General features: G+C 39.6%; 1 protein-coding gene across 1 annotated transcript in view; it reads right to left on the bottom strand.

The window, feature by feature from the left end:
- Positions 1–19,999, bottom strand: part of LOC106929700 (transcription factor SOX-6-like) — a 148,249-nt gene extending 128,250 nt beyond the window's left edge. Inside the window, exon 1 of the mRNA XM_015006799.2 lies at positions 19,384–19,999. The gene's annotated coding sequence lies outside the window, so the exon portion shown is untranslated. The remainder of the gene's footprint in view (positions 1–19,383) is intronic.
- Between the last annotated feature and the right edge of the window lie 4,649 nt (positions 20,000–24,648).

The raw sequence follows: 24,648 nt of genomic DNA, 5'->3' as shown, positions 1-24,648 counted from the left end.
CCCTGCTCTGAATAGTTTGATACCTTTTTAACCTTGACACTTAACATCTGAAAGAATCACTCTAAGCCTGATGACCTAATCACTCTCCCGGTGAAGCAAGCAGTGAGTGAGCAAGGTGACAGTTGGATGTTACGATACTTGTGGATGAATATCAATTTTTTTCTAGGAAAGAAAATATCGATATCTATTGTAAAATCAATATTATTACACAGCCCTAATTTAAAGTATGCTTATGAAATGGATTAGAACTCGATTAATAAAGTCAAGTCAAATGTTTACCTGTTTCTGTTTTTTAAGGTGTGTAGAGGTAATGAAACTCAGCACACGCTATTTACTGTATACTTTTAAACTGTAGAGCGTGAAAGTTTATAACAGTTATCAAGACAAACGCGTGAAGTGAAAAACTTACTCTGCCATATTAAATGTAGCATGAGTCGATGACTTAACCTCAGTCTGTACTTGGATCAAGATATACTATTCCTAAACTTATCAAGTATAGTTTATAAACATTTAACTTCAAGTAAACTGCCTCATTTTAAGCATCAAATAAGTACACTTGTAGTAACACTAGAACGAACTGCTTTTTGCTAAGGGTGGGTAAAAACTGGTAACAATGCAGAACAGAGAATCATCTTTTAGAAAGACCTCGATGTGACGTGGTGGGATTACAGATGGTACAGGTGAGGTGATGATAAACTGTTTTTTGTTCACAGCGGGGTCTGCACCCGAACAATGAATGCACACACTGAAACAACCAAATATGCATGGCCCCAAATGTCATCCTGCTGCAGCTGTCAGTGCCACTTGTGCAGATGGAGACACTCTGGGGTAAGAACAATGGAACTCTATCAGACAGAGGCTATCTCAATAAGCGCGGCGCAGCATGCGGCTCGGTGCTCCCACGTTCAACGTTTCCAAATAATCATATGGCCAATTAAACCAAAATGAGCTTCACTTGACCCATAAATGATGAGCTTATAGCACGTGCCATCTCTCAGATGGCCTCTGGTAACGTCGAACATCGAATATTATTATTTAGCTCAGTTTTTTTCTTTTTCTCTTTCTTTCTCTCTCTCTCTGAGGGGGCCCGTAAGCAAGCAACACACTTCCAATAAACGGTTACACATTTCACACCATGAAACTGTCTTTTATTGCACAGGCTTCTGATTTTTTTTTCTCTTTTTTTTTAACCAAACCTCATGCCCCGCCAACTTTCAAGACATTAGCGTTTCGCAAAAATGAGTTTCTAAAATGTATTATTTTCCAACAGAGACATTTCGGAGACAATTTGCGCTGGACATCCATCAGTTGCTTATTTGATTTCTTGTTTGTTTCAGTTCTTGAAGAGTAAAATGCCAAGGACATATTGGTAAAGAAATAGCTCATAAACTTGTTTTAAGAGAGCCTGGAGGAAAAAAAAAAAAACATTTACTGCAGTTCTGTACCAACAAATCAAACCCAATCTTTCCGCCAATAAACTTTATACTTCTGTCAATTCACCAGAAATTCAAACTGGGAGTGGCGACCGCAAGGATTTTTAACGCTATCAGAGGCTTTTTTTTTTTTTTTGATTGGGTGTTGGTACTGTTGGTCAACTTTTGCTGCTGCTAGGGGGCTAAAAGCCCAGATACAATAACTACACACCATTATAGGACACATTAGGGCATAAAATGTGATTCTGACACCTGTTGAAGACTTTGTTTACTGTTGCTGATTAAAAAAATCTGAACACAAACCAAAGAGCGCAGAAATGTAACAGCAAAATTGCTTCCTGGGAAAGCTATCAAGGAGTTATATGCAGATTTAACAAGTATGAATGAGTAAATGTTAATACAGTTCTCAGGACACGAGAGGCTGTGCAGCCATTCACGTGAGAGTCACGGAAACGGGAAGATGACCCACCTGCTGATATGCCAATAACTGCAGAGAGGCCATCCAGATGCCAACTGAGACTCATATATTGCATCTTGTTTTTTGCAGTTTTAGTGACTTACATATAAAAGTAAGTCACTAAGTTTTTTTTTGGTGTTATTATAAAACACCAAAAAAAAAAAAAAACTAATTTAAACCTACAACTGTCACTATGTTGTATGAGCACAGCAGCCATACTGGTGACCCAACTCGCTGCTCTCCAACTTTCCACGTCATTTTTTTCAGAAATTTAATAAGCGGTAAAATAAATGCTTTTAAAGTAAGTTTCTTTTTTTTTTTATAAACGTCACAAATTCGCACTGGCCACTTTAGTAGTTGGTTACTATATTTTTAAAGACACATGCTTATGTACCATAAAATACACACTCACTTTCAAACCTGGAAGATTATATATGTCAACTGCTGATGTGGCAGTCATCTAACTGAGAAGGGACACTCATAACGTCGTGTGACAACGAAGGTTAGACAAGAATGAAGCCTGAAAACGAAAGCCGTACCTAGCTTGGCTATGTTAGAAGCTACGTCACTGCTGTCCTTTTCTTGCTTATGCTAGCTCATTGGACAAAGAGATGGATTAATTACAGGAGCAAGTACAAATAGGAGCCACACAAAGCTGTGTTTTTTTTTGTTTTGTTTACTTCCTCTTGGTCAGTTCTGTTAACTAGCTGGACATGCTAACTAGTGTAGCTAAAAGCTAGTGGTGTCACTGCTGAACGTATTTTAAAGTGCCAATTATAACATTACCGGTCCCCTTTCCTTTTTTTTGCATACAAAAGTCTTGGGCTGAAATTTTTGTGTTTGCATATTTCTGGCACACTCAAATCTGACACACAAGAAACGTCCAGAAACAGCGATGGAACTAGAGTTTCGATCTTGCTTCAAAACACAATCTCATGGCAGACTGGAAAAGACTGTTGCTGTGAAAAGGAGAAGCCTAAAATAGCACCTCAATGCTAAACATATTGCAGCAAGAAAGACAGGCCTACAACAAATGTCAGCTTCTGCGTTTATAAAACTTTTTTTGTCCAAGACATTACATGACGAGATGTGCTAATTATAAAACACAAAAAAAAAACAAATTTAAACCTACAACTGTCACTATGTTGTATGAGCACAGCAGCCATATTAGTGACCCAACTCGCTGCTCTCCAACTTTCCACGTCATAATTCCAGCTTTACCAGAACAAAGAACTCATCATAACGTCCGATCACATAGACGGTGAAATAGTGGCTCTGCTGCCAACTTGTCTTAGCATAAGTTAAAAATGAAAACTTTGAAATTGCTCCGCATCTAAATCTTGGTTTGGCAAACAATCTGAACGTCACTCCAGCTCCATGGCACTACTGACAACTTAAAGTTTTTGATTTCAGTGAGTTCCTTTCTGGTCAGATAAAGGATAAAGCAAGCTACATCAGTTGACATATGCGTTAACAGAAAGTGTGTTTAACGTCCAATCAGAGGGATCTTCAAAATACAATAGTAAAAAAAAAAAGCTTACCACCGTAAGTTTTCATTTAAATTGACTTTAAGCTTGCCAATTGTTTAATGGTCAAGAAATGACTCAGACAATAATGTCTCCTGATTATATAAAATAAAAAAAGGACCTTGTTGAAGGTATGAAAGAGGCTTGTTCAAACTGCTATAGTGGGCTTTTAAACAGACGGATCAGACAAGAGGGAGTTTGAATGAATGAAGCACTTTTACGTTCCCTTCGCAAACAACCAGGGCGCAAGGGGGGGGGGGGAAACACTGCGGAAGCTTAAGTGACAATATGTATTCTCTCCCAAGTTGCTGTGAACATAAAATATTGCTAAAGCGAAGGGTAGAAACGGGGTGGGGGGTGAGAGGGACGAAAGGGGCAAGTGGCGGCACATACATCTAAACCTCACGGCTCCGCTCGCTACCCTCAAGAGATTACATTCTGCTGCTCGCCATTGTCCGACTCCTTCAAGACAAAGCCTGTTCTACTGTGCAAACAGCACGCCTTGGAAAAGATTGTAAAAACAAGAGGTGAATGTCAAAGGCAAAAAAAGTGAATAGGATCTCTCCCTTCTTTTGTCGAACGAGTGAGGTATGCACAAACACATCACTGCGTGACAGAGAAGAAAGGAAGGCCTTGTGAAGGAAGGCGCTGGAAAAAAGTTGGAGCGTCTTTGCGATGAAAAGGCCAATACCGTGAGAAGTTGCCTGCCTGACTCTTGGGTCTATAGAAAAAAAGAAGAAGAAAAAAACCCCTCCATAAGTATTTAAATGAAAGACCTCCAGGAACATGGGGGGGGACGGGGTATTTCGTTCCAGACAAACACGAGGAACGACGGAACGATGACCTACAGCTGCCAAGAACGTAAAAGGTTGCAAAACGGCGTTGGGGCCAGTCTGCGATAAAACAAATAAATAAATAAAAAGAGTGCAAAGAAAAATAAGACAACAGGTACAAACGAATGTCTTCGCTCAGTTACGGCAAATTGAAATCAGATGCAAGGAAGAAGCACAAACTCTCTTGCTTGGCTTTTCCGGGGTCTAAAGTCAACCTGGTCGCAACCCCAACAAGGCTTGAACTGTCGGGGGGGAAATTAATAAGGGGCGACCTCGCTCCCCTCCACGTCCCATTCTTTAATTTACAAGGCCAGCACCAGCCTGTAATTAATTGCTGCGTGCATAAATGTAAATGAGTCCACTGGGGGAAGCCGAGGGAAGGAGGAAAAAAAAAAAACGGCTGTCAGGCCAATATTCCAGCGGGGAGCAATTTGCGAGAGAGGGAAATGATTTAGAGGACGGGGCACAAATCTGCTGCTCGGTGAAACACGGAGAGGCCGAACACGAGGGGAGACTTGTTGAGATGAAGAAGGTGGTCAGCACGAATGATTTAAAAAGGACAACTGGAAAAGAAAAAAAAACATGTACACCGCTGATATATATCACTTGTTTTATTTAAGATTTTTTTTTACTTGTCTTTCAGCCCCAATGTCTAAACATGACTTTTTCTATGTTAAATCCAACAGATATTTCTGCTGCCATTTCTAATTCCTCCTCGTCACTCTGCGTCCACAGTGATGTATTTTTTGACGTTCATATTTCAGTACGCTGCGACGTTGAGTTTGATGCAATCCTTTATAGTGAAGCCAGAAAATTCACAACTAAATAAAATGAAAATCCGAGAAAAATGTACCGATTTGAAATCAAAATTGAGTCCCTCAGCATGTTTGGCTGGCAGTGACCTTTTTCTATTATTATTTTGTGACTATGTTTCCAGAGATTTTAATAGATATTCAAAGAAGAATTCATTCACTAAGCAAATAAGACATTCCCTTTAAAATTATGCTGGTTAGAAGACAACAAACTGCAGGTAGGCATGTGAGAAAAGTCTTTAATATGTTTCTAGAATTTTCAAATGATTAAAATTGACATGATTTTTCCCTTTCCCTCGCTACAAATAAAAAAAACATTAAGAAAACACGAATCCCTCTCTCTTCGCCGGTTAACGTCTCGCCTTGTCCTCCAGCAAGTTGTGGAGTTTCACTGCTCCAAAGAAAATATGTAAAAAAAAAAAAATTTAAAAAAAACAGAGTGGCACGCCACAAAAATGTGTAATCGTTCATTGCGACTACAATCGCGGCCGTCATTCATGAATTCCAGCCACAAAAAGCCACCTCTTCAAAACGCCGAGAGAACAAACAGTACGGAAACCATTGTGACTTGAGATGTAAAGAAAGCACATGCGAAGTCCTCAAGGGAGGGAGGTTGGAGCAGCGACACCTAAACACACAGGTACACGTACACACATGTATGCATACACACACACACACTTAGCAGCAATCACAATAGCGTCTTTATGGAATAAGCTCCTTTTCACCAAAGTGCTTTACAAAGGTAAGTGAGATTTTTTTTCCTATAGCGGGCCTCCAGGAATAACAATTGACATCACAGACCGGTCTAAATATGTTCCCCTTACTGAACAGGGGAGACCCGGTATGAGCTTCTTGAGATCGAGACCGAGCGGTGTGCTGAGGCGGCAGTTTTTTTTTCTTCCCCCTTTCCTGCATCGGCAGGAACCGACTTCGAACACGGTGGCAGAGGGCCATTTTATTTGGCTACGCACCAGCTGTAAGCTGAGACGGATGAATTACCTCTTAAAGAACCGTCGAGGGACCGACCCGACTGCTCGTTTCCAACGTTAAACCATTGTAGACTCAACAACGTAACTGTTTTTCTGCTTAATTCGGAGCCTCGCAAAAGCACTCACACTTTTTGTCGCGTCATGGCCGCAGACCCGGAGGGATTTTATCGAGGTTCTGTGTCACAGACCAACACCAGGTGACTGTAAACTCCAAAATTATATTTTTACAAATAAAAAGCTGAGAAGGTATGTCGTGCTTTTATATTTAGCATCCTCAGATAAGCAGGATTAACTCTGCAGTCTAGCTCCTAGTTAACTGAATATATGGTTCTTGACTTTGACTAGGTCATTTTAAAACATACAGTAAAAGCTTCTAAATGGTTCCATCACACCTACGGCTGCAGCAGATTTTCCTCCAGGATTGTTCTGCTTTTATCTCCTTTCATCTTCCGTCAACTCTGACCTGCTGAAGACAAACATCCCCTCATCATATGTTGCCACCGTTATGTTTTAAGGTGAGGACAGTAATAGAGTATTTTTTCCACACTGTTCTTGTTTCCTCTGGGATTTTCTCAAAACAGCTGGATTTCACATAGCCAGAACTTTACAAAAACTATTAAGTTCCCCAATGCTGTTTTGAAGAAAAAAAAAAGTATATATATATATATATATATATATATATATATATATATATATATATATATATATATAGATAGATAGATAGATAGATAGATAGATATAATACACACAAGATCAGTTTCAGAAAAGTTTTCATTCACATGAACCAGAACAAATACGCCCCTGAGCGTTGTTTTAAACATTCCAAACACGTAGGGGGCAGTGTTGCGCAAAGCTAAAACCTCTGCCAGCCAATCTGATTGCTTCAAAACAACCGTTTAACTTCCTGTTTAACTGAGATCCTTTAAAATACAGCGTTCGAAAATAAAGTTGATAAAATCTCGAGTAAGACGATGGATACATTGGCTCATTATTTGTCACAGACTGTAATGGATAGGGTCATAAATCTCCCTTTTCCCATGTACACGCAAACATCTTTGGTTGGAGTTTTCATAATCGTTTTTAGCCAAAATGTATATAAAACCAAAAATGTTTCCTTTGTCCCAGGTATCCAGTTATGTGTGGACAATGCCTAAACTGCACACAGGTGGACACTGTTTATTAATTAGGTTGTCCAGGATTTAATTTAGGGGCGTCAGAGTAACGGCAAGCTGAATTCAAATGTATTTACCTGTGATGAATATTTTCTCTTATTTCACAATGATGCGCTATTTATTTTAAGAAGTTTTGAACATCGTCTTCATGAGACTTTCATACAACAGAGTCTTCAGTCAGAGGCTGAAACAGAGACCACTGCAGGGGATTCTTGAATAATATGAATTACATTTAATTTCCCTTTGGGATCAATAAAGTTTTAGACCAAAGCAGCAAAAATCACAATAACTACAGTTCACGACTCACGTGAGACTATGTGAAACGCTCCCACCCAAGTGTATTCTTGTCAGCGAGACGCTGCAGGGTAAATGTCAGAAGGCCGAAACCTAAGGTCCGAATCCAGTCAGATGGACACTTGAGCCAGTGGCCCGCCTCTCATCACGGATTGACAAACATGGCCGCTCTGCCACATGCAAAGTAAGCAGAGACCGGGATGGTGGGGGGTGTGAGGTGTGTGTTCTGTTAGCAGCATCTCAGGACACACGGCACAAATCGGATGTGCGGCTCTCCTAGCATCACACTAATGCTACGTTTCTATTCTGGGCCCACTTTGCTTTTATTTCCTCCACATCTGTCTCTTCTCCCTCACCACCGATCACGACGATGACATCGATTAGATGCCGCTTTACAGCCAAGAAGCCATGGCGACGCCCCGCGCAGGACAAGCTGGCCGTCGACCAATTGTATCCGGGCTTCTGCTCGGCAGGCCGGGGCCGTATCATCCCTGGCCGTCTCCACTTCACCACAGGATCGTTTCGGAGCGACCACGCCCTACTACGCCGAACCACTGTCAAGACTTACTTAGCCAGACTTCTTCTGACACCCCTGTGACCCATCTGGGTCATTTACGGCTGGTTTGCATTTAAACTTTAAACCTGCAAGATGCGTTTCAAGCAAAGTTACAGAACAATTACAAATTGCCTTGCTGTTGATAGAGTACTATTTAATTAATCAAACAGCCTAAAGAAGAAGAGGAAGCAGTTTGTTGACGTGTGGTAAACTGCTCGTACCAAAACATCTATAGATTACATTTTGAAATGCTTTTTGCTAAGTGGTTTAATAGAAAGACATGACACCGGCTCATCCTTTTAGTCAGATCAGACGTTTACAAGGATATAAGAACAATTAGCTTCCGGGAAACTAAACAGAAAAAATAAATGAGGGATGACCTAAGACTTTTGTGCAGAGCTAAATACTTGCTGTATTATTGTTGATTTCTGGGAGGAGAAAGTAAATATTGTTTATAAAAACTATTTACAATAAATTTTATCTTCTTTAAATAAGTATGTTTTTTTAAGTTCATTCCAGCAATCAGTAAACAGCATCATGGAGCCAGTTCTGATCTCGCTATGGAACTGCTTCAATGGAAAAAAAAAAAAAAAAGAAAGAAAGAAATCCCTGTTCTGATGCAGTGAGGGTGAGCAGAAGGTTGAAGGTTTTCAGCATGCAGAGTTTTTTAGACAACAGGAAATGACATATTGAGTTTTGGAGCAATGTGGCTTTGCAAAAAATAAATAAATAAAAACTTATATTGAGGCTTTGTTCTAGCTCAGGACACTTTAAAGTTTTCGTAATTTCTGCTTTCTATCATCCTACTATGTGATTTTATACCAAATGTCTCTGGATGCTTTTAAAAGGTGTTCTTGGATTTTTATTAATTTATTTATTTTTTTACATTTTTTCATATTACAACCAAAAAATTTATTTTATTGCAATTTTAAGTAAAAATTATCAGGTTTTTGTTTTTTTTTACAAATGCAAATCTGAAATATGGTATATATATTTCTACTTAGCCCCGTTGACTCTGATAGCCCTAATTTTGTTTTAAATAAAAATGAAAACTGATTAAAAAAAACGTTACTAAAACTTAAACATTAAATGTTGAAATCTTAAAGTTTAAATTGACTGAGGCTTTATGCTTAAAATTTTTAAGTAAACTAAATAAGTGGAAGATTGCCTCAAGGAGTGGGGCTTTTTCCCAATCCACAATGTTTTCCTGTATTGACCCAGCTAAAGCACAGCGTTTGCTCCATCCAAATGATTCCAGAAAAGCTCAGCAGGACAGAAATTCTTTCTGTTCAAAAGAATGGTTTCACTACATCTTGAGATTTCCATCTTTGGACAAATGACCTTAAGCATCAAGTTTCCCTTCAGACTTTAAACTCAACAACTGCTGCAGTATCACAGATATCATCACTTCAGATCAACTTATAAAGTGCTCATTGAGAGCTAGAGCAAATAATTTCTATTGTTTGTTTTAACCTTCAGGGCGTGCCACAAGGGTGGGGCTGATATGTCGTGACAATACAGATGAAAGCAGCCTGGCAGACTAAGAAAAGAGAGCTGGTGTATCTTCAACACTTTGTCAATTGTGAAAACTTTCAGGTATCCATATTCTCTTCTCTATCGAACCCCACCCGTTTGTTTTTTTAACAACGCCACATTATCCGCGAGATGTTTGCTAACGACGCCCACTTTTCAATATTGACAAGACACATTATGTAATTTAAGAGCTGTTGTTGTGGCTGTGGAGTCATTTCTAACAGTTGAAATTATTTCCGATACATTTTGAAAAATATCAACAAAAATCATAATTTTTCTCCGGGTAATTGGGGATAATCTTGTTTTTTTTCCCATCCCAAACAATGTTCCTTGTAAGCACAAAGTTACGTTCACTGAGTGAATTAGACAATACACACACGAGTCACATGATATTTCAGACAAAAACAAGCAGTGGTTTTGTCCATCTTTAACGCTAATGCTGTTAGCTTTCATGCTAATGTCTGTTTAGCTGCTGATTGGTCGTGAAACAGCAATACCTAATTGAGTTTAGAGCTTAAATTACAACCGTCTGAATGATTTTAAGGTGATTCTGCAAGTACAAGAAGAAAGTGGATTTTTCTTTTTAAAAATGTCCTTGTATTTCTTTAAAATCACCAGGAGGAGCGCAGTCGCTTAAGAATTCGTCACCGCCGCTGCTGCGTTTGCAGTCCACGACTGCTGATTGACAACGAAAGGTTCCCTGGACCAGTTGTGTCAGTCACCTGGTCACTTTCTACTCTTGGTAGAAATTAAAATAAAGAAATAAATTAAAGAGTCAGCCCCGTGATTGACTCGAGTCAAACAGGCTGACCACAGCACTTTAGGCCTGCAATTTATTACGTTAATATTCGGGAAGTGACAGACTTTTTTTTTTTTTTTTCCAGGACTCCATTGTTCATGTTTAGTCCTGGTATTTGCCTCTGCTGAAGATTATAATTCTTGTATACATTAGATACAATCTTTTTCAATGATAGAATCAAACACTTCATCAGTTCTAGGATTTTATGTAACAAAAATAACCAAAAAATGGGCTGTAACTTAGGGCGCCAAGTTTTGGGGGACCCTAAAAAACTGTTTTAATATTTGTGCATGTTTTACAAACACTGCACTTTATATTGAAGTCATGGAATCAATTTTAAATATTGTTGATTTTTTTTCTTTGGCAAAAGGCCAAAAGCAATTTCTCCCGCTAGCAGTAAACATGCGTGTTTGTTTTGGTTGTATTTACCCAGAATTCACTGCACTATAGTTAGCTTTCTGCTTTTGGAGCGGTCTCCGGTTTGCTTGGCACTGAAATATGCATTTGAATCGTGCCAGAGTTCACTACAACAGAATCAAGAGTTAGGTTTGTAGGTGGACCAGCGTTTGATTACGAGTTCACACCTCCCCAAACGAACCAGACCTGCTAGGCAATCAAAGTGGAATTTTACTAAAGTGGAATAAACCTTACACCAACCATCCATCAGTTCATACCTGCTAATGTGATAATTTGGAAAAAATAATAAAAAAAGAAATGTCCTCTGTGATAGGGCACCAAAACTGGCTTCAGCCCAGGGGCCCTTATTCTTCCAGATCCGGCCCTGCATGGGAGTAAAGGACACACACCAGAGCCAGAATTCTGCTCTTTTAGATTAAATAAAGCAAAGAAGTAATAAATCAGATTTGCATGTATAAGCAGTGATGAGTAGGAACTTATCAAGGTAATCGCTTCTGAATACAACATTTGGGAATTAAAGAAGAATCTGATTCTTTTTTTCCAAACCATTTCATGAGCGTTTGGTGAAAAAAAAAAAGAGGTGAAATTATGATAAAATTAACTATTCACACAGATATAAATCTCATTATTCGTTATCATTGAGAGAAACTGATTCCATTTTTAAAATCTGTTGAGTAAATATATTTTTAATACATTTATGTCTGCCATAAATGGCTTTTTTTCTTCAAAAATAACAAAATAATAGAGAAAATGAGCTAAAATATATTTCCACTGTTTTAAGTGCTATATGAGAAACTTATCAACGTTTAGAAATGTCATCCATTGTTTCTCCATTGCATTTTCACTTCCATTACAGAAAGAAATTATTTAAAATATTTAGCACAAACATAGATCCCTTCTTTGTTTTTTGCAAAAAATTGTATCTTTGTCTAAAGACGCTTAAAGCAAATTAGAGAAATTTATCTCTCAGAACTGCCTTAAGCTTACGTAACTTTTTTGTCCTGCTACTTCAGTTATTGGGTTAGTTTCTCCGGCACCAAACAGAAGAAACCAACCTGGATCTCTGGTTGCGTCGGTGCAGAGCAAGAGGAGTTTTTCCGCTCCGAGCTGCAGGATCTTTTTTGTGCCAAGTGAAAATCTAATGGAGCACAAAACTGGCATTGCAAACAAATGATTCCAGATTATTTCAAAATTAGAAAATAAAACGAATGGGTTTGTGATAAATGCAGATTTGAACTACTTTTCATTTTCCTCTTATCTTAAAATGCACAGATGGAGTCCGTATGAACAGTCCAATGCTGTGGCGCTCTGGTTCTTAAACACCTTTAGCCATTTTCAGCAGAAAATTTAGCAGATATGAAACAAACCGACTATTTATGTGGAGATTATTTTACTTCTGAAGCTGAATCTGGAAACAAAATCAAGCCCAATTTCATGGAATACTAGAGAATGTTGTGTTATCTTTTTTCCACCTTCAGCCAAATGGTAACACTGCAGACACCTATATTATCTTTGATTCCACAGGTGGTCAGCCTCTTCTATTTCACTCATCTTCCCCTTCGTTAGAAGAAAAACAAATTTGGCAGTTTAGAAACATTCCAGCTTCTGAAAAACGCGACCGATCATGGTGTGAAAAGTAAAAGGGCTCCTGTTATCGTTTCTGTGACGGCAACTGTGTTTTGAAACTGCAGATAGCAAGCAGAGAACAGCATGATAGCCTGACTAATCAAGCTGCTAATATTAGCCTGTTAGCAGGGATGGACACAGACACGAGGAGCTACTAGATCACCCGCTCCTTTTTCCTGTGGACAAAAGCTGTGCCCTTCTGAAATCTTTTTTTATTTTTTTTTTCCACAGTAGCTGTGTTTCCATTGACCAAATGATGGCACAATTTAACATTTCAAAAATATATTTGATTAACGGGAACAAAGCAATTTTGAAATTGGATGAGGTGTTTGTTTTAGTTGTATCAAAATTGGTTTATTTAGCAAAACTGCAATGGAAACATTTTTTTTACAAGTTGTAATTTTCCTCAACATTGTTTTTCTCATTTCTCAAGGGTTTGTAGTTAATCTCAATAATCTTAACTCTCAAAGAATAATGTCCGTCATATTACATCATCTACAAGCAGAAGTCTAGACAATTATTTAAATTCTGTGCTGTTACATTGTTATATTTCACACAACTACATCAGCCATGTGCCAAACAAGGTGCCCTTTCATTCCACATGAGCACCTGGCCCCCAAAATGTCTGTGTACGCCCCTGCCTGTTATTTTTGTCTTACTCAATATTCTCCTCTTAAAAAGTCCAACTAAATTGTTAATTCTACATTTCTGCAAATGTCGCGACAGCAAAATAATAGTAAATTCTATATACAGTAGGAATGCACTGATCAATTTTTTTTTAAATTCCTATATTGATACAGATATTTGAGGTTCAGTATCGGCCGATATTGATCTGATACAGAAAAACAGCTGAACTGACAAAACATTTTTTTTTTTTTTTAAAACATGGACATAAATGCACTGAACGGCACATTTATTTGATAACTCTGCACTGTGTGCTGTATTTAAGTTCAACAGACTTAAGTACACTAAGAGCTTCACAAGCTCAGTCAAACATGTAGAAACAACTTTCATTTGTTCAGTCAGTGCAGTTAGGAGTAGAACAGCCAATGAAAAATAAATATTAAAAGAAACTGAAACTTAAAAAAAAGTTTGGTCAAACATGTCAAAAATAAACTGCAACAAAGCTTCTTTCAAATGGTTCAGAAAGTGCAATTAGGAATTCTAAACATAAAAGTCATAAATAATAAAGCATGACGTCACTCAGAGCACAAAGCATAGAATTAGAACTGACTAGATCGACCACATCGTCATCAACGATGTCTGATATAGAATTTTTTTTTTCAATATCTGGACCAATATAGATATTAATATCAGATATATAATATATCTCTGTTTTGGTTGTTTGTTTTTTTTGTTGTTTTTTATAAGATTAATCAAAATGTTTCAGGAAATCCTGTTCGCTTTAAATTTTGCATGGATGGCGTGAAAGCCTGCCGATTTTACTCGCGGTTCTCAAATTTTGCTGTTAGCCGATGTCAACAATGCATTTACTGCACACACACAAACACTCCTTTACCTAAGGAAGAGAGTGAGGAAGGTCAAAGGTGAAAGACGAACGAACAAGTGTGAGACGAGCGAGGAACTCCAAAGCATTTCATTCTTTGGGAAGGAGGCAGGTGCTGCAGAAATAAACACACTAAAATAAGAGAAGAAGTGTGGAGGAAGAGAGGGGTTTTGGGGCCTAAATGTGTCTCTTTTTTTCCCTCCACCCTGGAAGGAAAATAAGGAACCCTTTCTCAGAGCTGTGAGTGCAGCTGCGGGACACGGCGCAGTGTGTCCGCGCAGAGGGATGTCACGCGTTCCTCCGTCAACGAAGAAAACACAAAAGACGTGAAAGTCCTCACACACACCTACAACGGCTTTTGTGGTTGGAAAAAAAAAAAAAAAAAACTGATGGGGTATCCGCCAGCGCGCTCCGAGCGCTCGTTCTCCGGGGGCCCCCCAAGCCTTCTTCTTCTTCTTTCTCTTCTTCTTCTTCAGCAGCAGCACTGCAATTTGGGTGTGCCGTTGGGGCCGGAGATAAGTATAGGCTGACTAATATGCACTTAGGATCCCGGGGAAGAAATACTTAGGGCTAAATGTTTAATTTGTGTTTGTACAACACATGTCCAATTTCAGAGAGGGGTGGGGTGTTTGTCACGGGGAGTGAGGAACCCGGTGTCTCTCTCAAAGAGCCCCGACAACAAATAATTAAGGCTCTCCGGATCGGGGCCACAGGCTTAAAGCGATGAAGCTGAATGACATCTTCGGCAAAAAAAAAAAAAAAAAAAAAAAAAAGGAAGAAAAAAACATCTGGAAACGCTTAAACCTGCAACACGGTGCGTCTGGATGGAGGGAGGAGAAATAAAACGACAAAAACGACTCATCGAGTCAGGTACCGTCTCCATCGGGTTGATACGGGGGGCGGAGGAGGGATGGAGGGCGGTCTCTTGCTCTTTCTCCCTGACCGCAACCTGAGAGCCGCTCTGCGTTCCAACGAATCATTCCGGCCAGATGAAATCCGTTCAGAAAAAAAAACAACACTTTTTTGTAGGTTTTGTTTTTTCACGCCAGAGCAAATGAATCCCGTTCCTGAACATTTCTGGCCGATTTAAAGATGGCTCAAGGCTGTCACAAAGGGAGATCATGAATCTGAAAATGCAGTGTGAAATCAGACAGTTGTTTTTTGAAATGACTTGGTGGTGAAATGAAGGCCCACAGACTGAGATGTTATCTTCAACTGAGACGCACAGTTTGAAAGGATTTTAATACCAAACGGACACTAAGTAAATCTTTAAGATCTTAGAAACATTTGAAAATAACAAATCAGTCATTTAAAATCTCTTCAAAATGTTTTGTTTTGTTTTTTTAATCCGCATTTGGGCATTTGATAACTTATTGAGCTTCACAAGTCCCATTCAAATCCCCTTGTGGAAACTTTCTGGATGCATCCCTCTGGTGACGCAGGAAGACATTTTTTTATAATTCATTTATGTTTAGACTGAAAGTGACGTATCTTTGAAAATGAGATATCATTTGCAAATATAGAAAATAAGTTATTTAGACTCATATTGAGTTGTATAAACTCAAAAGTTTTAACCCTGAAACCTTAAAAAAAGAAATAAAGTTGATTTTGGTTCTTCAATATGAAATATATCTGCAGTCACATTCAATTAGTTAGACGTTCCCTTTAAAACCGGCCCTTCAGCAGGTATTAAACATACTTTTTATTAAGATCATACTTCTGTGTATAAAAATTGTTTCTTTTAATTGGTTGATGTAATATTCTGATTTTAAAAGTCATGTTTTCATTGACTGTAAATAGAAAATCGTCATAATTAATAATGATAGAATCTTTCAGACATCCATCTATCTTGAGTTAATCTATATAATGTGCTTCAATTAGTGATAAACGTTTCTGGAATAAATGAACTTTTGAGTAATATTTGATTGATACAATCAGTTGTTATTTATCAATTGACACAATTGAACGAGATTCTTATTATTATGTCATAATAAATAAATAAATTTGTACATCAGTGAACTTTTGTGTAAATCATATTTAAAAATCTATTTATAGATAAAGAAATCCTGCTTGGAGGACGGATCTGGTCATCACCTTTTATCATCACGTTTATCATATCGGTCATTATTTATCATGATAAATTTCTTAGAAGATAATTTTCATGGACTGCTTTCGCAATAAATTCAAATGAATAATCTTCAAATCCCCCCAAAACTGTCTGCATTGTTATTTTTACAATTTTCTCAACTGTTTGCTCAGTGAAAGCATCAATACATATCATTAAATTTAAAAAATATGATTAAATTCAGTGACTGTGTGCAGTTTAATAGTGACACAAATCACTTCTTTGGGTGACACCCCTATCCTAAAGAAACATATTATTAGTATTTGAGTGTCTATGATTGCTGTTCTCCTTAAGAAGAAGTAAAAAAATAGTTATCATTATCGCCATCACAAGAATACCACAAAATATCTTAATACGCAGTTATGTACAAGGTCCCAAACAGCACTGGATTCAGGAAAATAAGGGCCTCCGGCAGGAGCCAGTTTTTCTGCCCTATCTCAGAAAAAAAAAAATCTTTTACTCATGCAGAGTACAGATGATTAGGTCGGCCTTAGACAACTGTAGGTACAAATTAGTGGACGGTTAGTTTAAAATGCCTATATATTAGTTAAAAAAAGATAATTTTCAAATATTTGAGTATAGCTTATTAATAAAATGGCATTTTAAATTAATTTTAAAAAATTATTGAAAGAAATTAAAAAAAGATCCCATGACTTTAACATGAGGTTCAATGTTTGTAAACACACACACAAATTATTTTGGGTTGCCCCCCAAATACTGGCTGCCCTGGACAACCGCCCCTCATAATCCTTTTCTAAAGTCAGGCTCAGCTCACGACTCAGTTCTGGATCGTTTCGTGTTGAACTCCTGCAAAGGCGCTCTGGAGGAGCTGCAGAGGCCCCCCAGCTGGAGGCCCCTGACGTATGTTCAACAGCCTTTCAATGGACCACACAGGCCTGATCACTTGTTGCTTCCCACAGAAGAGGAAGAAGAGTGACGGTGGCACTGGAGGCAGTAAAGGGGCAGATGGGGGGGGGGGGGGGACAGCAGGTCTCCCCCCTCGGAACAATGTGCTGAATCGGCAGCCTATATATAAGTCTGCCATTTGGACGCTCTAATGCCACTTTACCTTATGAGGGAAGTTCAGCCTGCAGCACCTGCTGCAAACAAAATGCCATAGGAGAGCGGGCCAGATTGTTTTTCACAGACACTCTCACTTACAACAGAGGTGTGCATGCTGGAGGGTGGAGGGGGCAGGAGGGTGGACTCAGTGGGAGGGTGGAGGAGGGTGGGTGTCTATAAATTGTTCTACCAGAGTCCAAACAATTAAACAACTTGTTGGGAATGGTGATTTACTGCGACAGCGAGGGGGGCAGGCCTGAACAGGGCAGCAGTAGGGAGGAGGAGGTGGTGAGGAGTGGGGGGGGCAATTACAAGTCTGAAAAGAAGAAGAGAAAAAAAAGGGGGGGGTAGAGGGCGGTTTGATGCGCACGAAATGAAAAGAAAAGAAAGGATGAGCTTGAAGCATTCAGCGGGTAAATCCTGGGAAATGGAGCATTCTCACCCAACTTCCACAAGTGATTAAAACCGCCGGGATGAGGAGTCAGTGACACGGCTGTCCAGACCTGCGTTTTGGGTTTTTTGTTTTTTTAAAAACTCATTGTTGTCTTTCATGCGTGAGCTCCCTCTCTCTTGCTCCTTCTCTCTCTTTCGCTCTGTTACTCTGAAAGCTTCTTATCTGCGGGCGGCCAGAGGCTTATCTCGGAGGTGTAGCGCCTCCGAACACGGGGAACACCCTCCAAGTGCCTTTATCGAGCATTTTCCACCACCACGCCGTGCGCCTTGTCCTCCCGCACCCCCCTCACCCCCACACCGTCCTGTCCCGTCATCCTTACAGTGAACTCCAGGGGCCAAAGCCTCTTCCTCCTCCTCCTCCTCTTTGTCCTCCTCACGGGAACCGGGCTGAAAGCCGGACGATCATGGGATTAGAAGCTCAAGTTCAAACTGTCGGATTTCAGCCGTGAACACCCATTGTGGGTTTTTTTTTTGTGTGTGTGTGTGTGTGTGTGTGTGTTTTGTTTTTGTTTGTTTTTCTTTCTTATCACCTCAAGAGTTAAAACTGAAAAAAAAATTTAACCGAGACGATAAAACCGCGAAGGGTCAAACCTGCGTGACCTCCCGCAAGATGGAAGCCTTCGTTTTGTTTCTCTGTGTATTCCAGATGATTTAGAAAGTTTTTATAAAGCAAGGATAAGAATACGTATACATGACATACTGCAATAAATAAGTACAAACACACACTCTTGCTTAAATTCATACAAGCTGAATTTCACTGTCAGTTTCACAGATGTCAGATTTTATTTCTTCATAAACCGTTCTTTTTGTGTGCTTTTTCCCCAAACAAGCTATAAACATTTTTTTAGAAATTTAATTAGTTTCTAAAATATTCAAATAAGCCGCTGTTATATAGGGTGTGACGTCTGATTTTTAATGTATCTTGAGAGGTTTGTGCCCAAAGTCACTAGAATCAGTCTGAGCTTGTGCCTACAGAAGAAGTCCTAAAAACTAAATTAATGCAATCTGATCTTTAGTTATTTTTGTAATAATAATAATAATAATAATAATAATAATAATGACAATAAGTCACAGCAGATGAAATCTTTTCCCCCCCCTGCAACAAATGTGATGGAATTTAGACAGCACTGCAGCGCATTTATTTCTGCTCCTAATAAATAACAAGCAAAAATAAAAAATTAAAATACATACAATAAAATAAAAGAAAACTAAAGGGTTTGTTGGTGTTTGCAGTCGTAGTTAAGGTTGAAAATGAACTCTCCAGCTGCCAACCTTTAATTCGGGCTGCTGTTCGGTTGGTTTCTGCTCATATCTGTGCGGTTTGGATCCTGCTTTTATTATACGATTGTTTCTGTTTAACAGTTCGCAGACTGGAATGAAAAGTCACGCAAATGAACAGCCTTCTGTTTTTAATACTAATGTTATTATTTAAAGAAGGAGAACGCGTTTTAAAACTGTTAATCATGAGACCTTTTCTTTTACGACGAATTCCTGGCAGAAAAGTTTTAGGAGTTGAAGTAAGCTGATAAAAACTGCGGTCTCGTGTCTAAAGTGAAACTTCTGAGTCGCTTTGCTTTTTTTCTCCCCCACATTTTTTTTTCTTATTTTTGTGCAGGGAATTGTTGAAAACAACCTCTGCGGATTTTAAGCAGCGCGATGCGCCCTGAATTTGCAGCTGTCATCGCTGTATTTATTTATTTTTTCTTATTATTCTTTTCTTTTCGAAAACAAAACCGAGCAGCGGCGGTTCTGAGCAAAGGGACAGGACCGGACAGGACGCCTCTCTTACCTGGACTCACTTCTTCTTCCACATGCGCCGCGGACACTCTCGCGAAAGAGAGAGAAGAAACAAAACAAAACTTCGGAGGACTCGTCAGCTTGGGTTGAAGATGATGATGATGATGACGAACCGGCGGGCAGGAGAAGAAGCAAGTAGCGGGGAGTTCAGTTCGGGCTGCCTTCTGATCCCGGGAGTAAAGTCACCATCTCTGGACTTTTGGTGTAAACTCCCTCCGTTTGCGCTGCGCCGAGGAGGAGAGAAGAGAAGAAGAGTGCGGTGTCAAGGAGAGTTTCTGCGTCGCTGTCAGGAGTGACGCCCCGCCCCGGGAGCTGCCAGGTTTTTAAATTACACAGTGTCAATAATAATAATAATAATAATAATAATAGTAATTTTAAAAAATAATAAAAAATAAAGAAGAGTATTCATCGGGTTATTTCCCGTCCGGCACTATGTGGCGGCTTCAGTGAGAGTGCAGGGCACTGTCGGGCAAAGAGGCAGCGGCAGGATAACCCCTCCTCTCCCTCCCACTTTCTCGCTCCCTTTCTCACACCCTTTCTCTCACTTCATCCAGACCTGCCCGTTAGTTTCACGGTCTTCCAAGACATTTACCTGCAACTGCAGACAACAGTGGGAGTCGGTGGTTTTCTCCCGCCTAGACCGCTCTATTATTATTTCTTTACATTTCTTCTTCTTTTAGAGATTCAGCGTGTGGCTCCGTGTAACAAGCCCTATGTATGTCCATCATTTTGCCTTAAAGCTCACAAAATAATATATTTTATTATTATTATCATTATTATTTTCTCAAGAATAAAAAATATTTTTTTTAAAAATACGCCATTATATTCCGCCTGTGAAATTTACGGAGTAATTGATGTCGTAAACTGGCTCATCAGTGATCACTTACAATAAGAACAGAACAGTTTTAAAAATCCAAATCGGGATTCAGTTTAGTCCACAAAAAATAACATAAGTAATAAAAACTCATCATCCCGATTATGTTTGGACACTTGTTGTTTTTCAGTCTGTCTCAAAAAAAGAAGAAGCATATATTGAAGATAGGTTGGTGACATGAAAATCGACCAGAAATACGTTTTAAGCGCTGGAACAAAGCTCAGATTAACTTCTCGAGCTGCTGAAATGAAGTTTGAGCGTCCTGTCAGCGGCACGAGCGCCAGCTGCTCCTTATCTATTAGATTTACTCTGGCGCCACCTTTCGCCAGGTTTTAGTCGTGCAGGGATAAAACATCACATCTTCAACAGTTACTTTGCATGCGATATACTGATTTTAATCAGTATACATGCGGCAGAAAATGTACTTATTAAGCTTGACAGCTCAAATGAACGCACTAAAGTGAATTTGTGAAATTTCAAGTGCTGAGCTCATTTAGCTTACCTAATTCGTCAACCCATGTTAAAAAGAAGCTAAACTAATAATTTGTTTATGATTAAAGCATCACAAATATCTGAAATAGTAAAAGAAAACAAGAAATGATTTAAGATTACAACAAGGTGGTGTGTAAACCGTTTGTTATTTCAAAGTTAAGAAGCTAAACTTGCTAGCACGTTTGACGTTAGCATTGGCCTTGCCGCTATTATAATTACATCTGCTTAGCCTGCACAAATAGGGGAAAAATGTTATGTCTGTCCTCTGTTTGTCCTATTAACCCTTGTATGTCGAAATGGGGTCCAACCGACCCCACACACGTAAAACCTGTATCATTTTCCATGGACCTCTACGTTTGCCTCAGTCCTCGCATGCACAAGGGTTGAGACATAAAAACAAGTCAAAAGAAGCTCAACAAGACATCACTAATCCACGAATCTGATCATTTTGTCATGTTCAACCATGTTAAATAATGTGCATGACAGTTGAAAACAAAACAATACAAATGTAGTGAGTGGAAAAACCTGCACTTTTACTGAATGGTTTATAAAATCATATCCATTTCATTCTGTCAAAATTTTACAATCCAGATTGAGCTCTACAGCTTCGACCAGGTAATCTCTGTAGTCACATGTGGGGAAACTACAAAAAATAAACTGAGACATAAAAGTTACTTCTAGTGACTTAAGATTCCTTTAAAAATAAATAAATAAATGAAATAAAAACTGAACAGTGGGCAAAATTTTAGGCAATTGTTGTACACTTCATTTCAACACCCTCATGATCTGGATAAGTCTCTCATCAATTCGATCCCTGTTTTGGACTTCTTAATAGAGCTTTGGAGCTGATGTCACAGCATATGACGTTTACGTCGCTCGGCGCCATGCTTGCAGCCCACAGACCAAAACAAACTAGTCAGAACACCAGTGTTTTCATTGTATTACTGACCACAGCAAAGTTGTTTTGCAAATTGAATACTGAATATTCGCCCTCCACGGAGTAAGGGACGTTCAGCTCAAGGTTGATCCGATTTAGAGAGGGGATTCAGAGGGGAGTTAACTACAACTACCCGCCCAGAAACTGCGTATGTAGCCACAGTAATGAATGAACCACCAAAGCTGAACAAGGCAGCAACTGACCTGAAAGATAGAATCGTGGCCCGAATGAACACCAAGCAATTACACTCAATTACAACGGTTGAGTGAAGTACCATCAGAAAGTCTCATTGAAGATGTGAATGCAGCATTAAGATCTATCCCTACCAACACCATAACAGAAACCAATGAGCTGATATACAGCTCAGCATCAGTGATCCTTGAGATGCTTGGCTTTAAGAGCAACCATGAGACCCAATACCCACCATGGAAGAGATGGCTAGAGGCTAAAATCAAGGTAACAAGGAGGGAAGTGAGCCAACTGTCAGAGGTCCAAAGGGATGCAATGAAAAGATCAGTACTTAAGATCAGTACCATACCTGAAGCACTCGAAACTGCCTAACAAAGGCTCCAAGCCTTGGCCAGCCACCTAAAGAGATACACAAGAGAGAATGAAGCCAGGGGGATTAACCGGCTCTTCTCCACCCAACCAGCTAAAGTGTACTCTCAATGGCAGTTTACTAACAACAGAGCAGACCCACCAAGGCTGGAGACTGAACAATACTGGAAAGGCATATGGGCTGAAGAAACTCACTGCCCTCCATGAGCGACTGGCAACTCAACTGAACCAGCTGCTACAGAATGGGACTCACCCTGAATGGTTAACTGAAGGGCGCACAATCCTGATCCAGAAGGATCCATCAAAGGGTTCAGTCCCATCCAACTATCGGCCAATAACCTGTCTCTCTACAATAGGGAAGCTCATGTCAGGCATCATAGTGGCTAAGATAAGTGGGCACATGGATAAATACATGAGCACGCCACAGAAGGGCATCGGCATAAATAGCAGAGGAGCCAAACACCAACTCCTTGTAGACCACACAGTCGCCCGAGACTGCAAAACCCAACACGCCAACCTGTGCACGGTTTGGATTGATTACAAGAAAGCCTATGACTCAATGCCACATACCTGGATCATTTAATGCTGAGAGATATACAACATCAATAGGACTCTAAGAGCCTTTATTGCAAACTCGATGGGGCTGTGGAAAACCACCCTTGAAGCCAACTGCAAACCACTTGCACAAGTGTCCATCAAATATGGCATATACCAAGGAGATGCTCTGTCCCCACTGCTGTTCTGCATAGGCCTGAACCCCCTCAGCCAAATCATCAACAAGACTGGCTACAGATACCGACTCAAGAATGGGGCCACCATCAGTGACCTCCTCTACATGGATGACATCAAGCTGTACACCAAGAGCGAGCGAGACATCGATTCACTGATCCACACCACCAGGATCTACAGCACTGACATTGGGATATCATTCGGACTAGAGAAGTGTGGTCGGATGGTTACAAGGAGAGGGAAGGTCGTCCACACAGAAGGGGTCTCACTCACAGAAGGAACAATAGCAGACATAGAGCACAGTTAGAAGTACCTGGGAATACCACAAGCAAATGGCAACCTCGATGAGGTCACAAGGAAAGGAGCCACAGCCAAATACCTCCAACGAATAAGGCAAGTCCTGAGAAGCCAGCTCAATGGCAAGAACAAGATCCGTGCAATAAACAGCTATGCCTTACCAGTAATCAGATACCCTGCCGGAATAATTAGCTGGCCAATGGAGGACATGAAAACCACGGATGTTAAGACTCGGAAGCTACTAACCATGCATGGAGGGTTCCACCCCAAATCCAGCACCCTGAGACTGTACACGAGCCGTAAGGAAGGAGGCAGAGGACTAGTGAGTGTGAGAGCCACTGTCCAGGATGAAACATCCAAGATCCATGAATACGTCAAGGACAAAGCCTTGACGTATTCGTATTCATATCTCATCCCTTATATACCCTTCTGTCAAATTTTAATCGGAGTTTGATGGATTAAAGGAAATTAAATTCCCCCCCACCCCACATCCGGCAACCGGAAATTCCCTGCATCTGGCAACCGGAAATTCTCCCCATCTCGTGACCGGATGACCTCCCACCCCCCTATCACTCTTTGAATTAGCCAATAGAAACAAAATCATTTACTTGTAAGTGAATGATTTTGTTTCTATTGGCTAACAGTCACTTAAATTTTAAACTTATAGATACTTTTCTGGAACACTTGCTGGTGTGATACATTTCAGTAAATGTTCCTCATTTGTACATGTATTTCTTAAGAATATGTGACAGGTAGTAAACAGACCTAGGTGAGGCTACTAGGTCTGTTTAGCTAATTTAACTTTTAGCTTTCTGTAGTTAAAGTGAGAGACAAACTCTAACATCACTGCCTTTCTAGAATTTGTCCTCGCATCATTGTGAATGCAACTTTGGTTCAGTCTTTTTCCTGTTGTTGAATCAACACAGTGCTTCATGCTTTCATGCTTTCTCCAAAAAGCATGAAACCAGTACAGTTTAAAATGTACTGGTTTAAGTACATTTGAAACTTGTAGATTTTTTTTCTGTAACACTTGCTAATGTGATACATTTCAGTAAAAGTTCCTCATCTGTACATTTATTTCTTAAGAATATGTGACAGGGACTAAACAGGCCTAGGTGAGCATACTGCTCATATTTATCTTTCAGTTTTCCCCAAAGTTGGAAGTTTTTTTTACACTGCACAACCACACTCCAACGTGGCAAATTGTTTTGTTACCTTTAAAATTATCTACAGCTTTTGTCTCTGACTTATACGCTGTATGTTTCTTGGCCCTAATGATTATTTTACTCCATCCATTATCTTACATGCTGAAGTGTGTTCACTAACAAAATAGAGTACACCTGTAGTTGTTGAAGGTTCCATTACTAAAA

This window comes from Poecilia mexicana, unplaced genomic scaffold (assembly GCF_051168715.1).
Source record: "Poecilia mexicana isolate PSO_F unplaced genomic scaffold, ASM5116871v1 scaffold_6, whole genome shotgun sequence".
Taxonomy (NCBI): Eukaryota; Metazoa; Chordata; class Actinopteri; order Cyprinodontiformes; family Poeciliidae; genus Poecilia; species Poecilia mexicana.
Note: the sequence above shows the minus strand (reverse complement) of the source record. Positions and strands in the feature narration are given on the sequence as shown.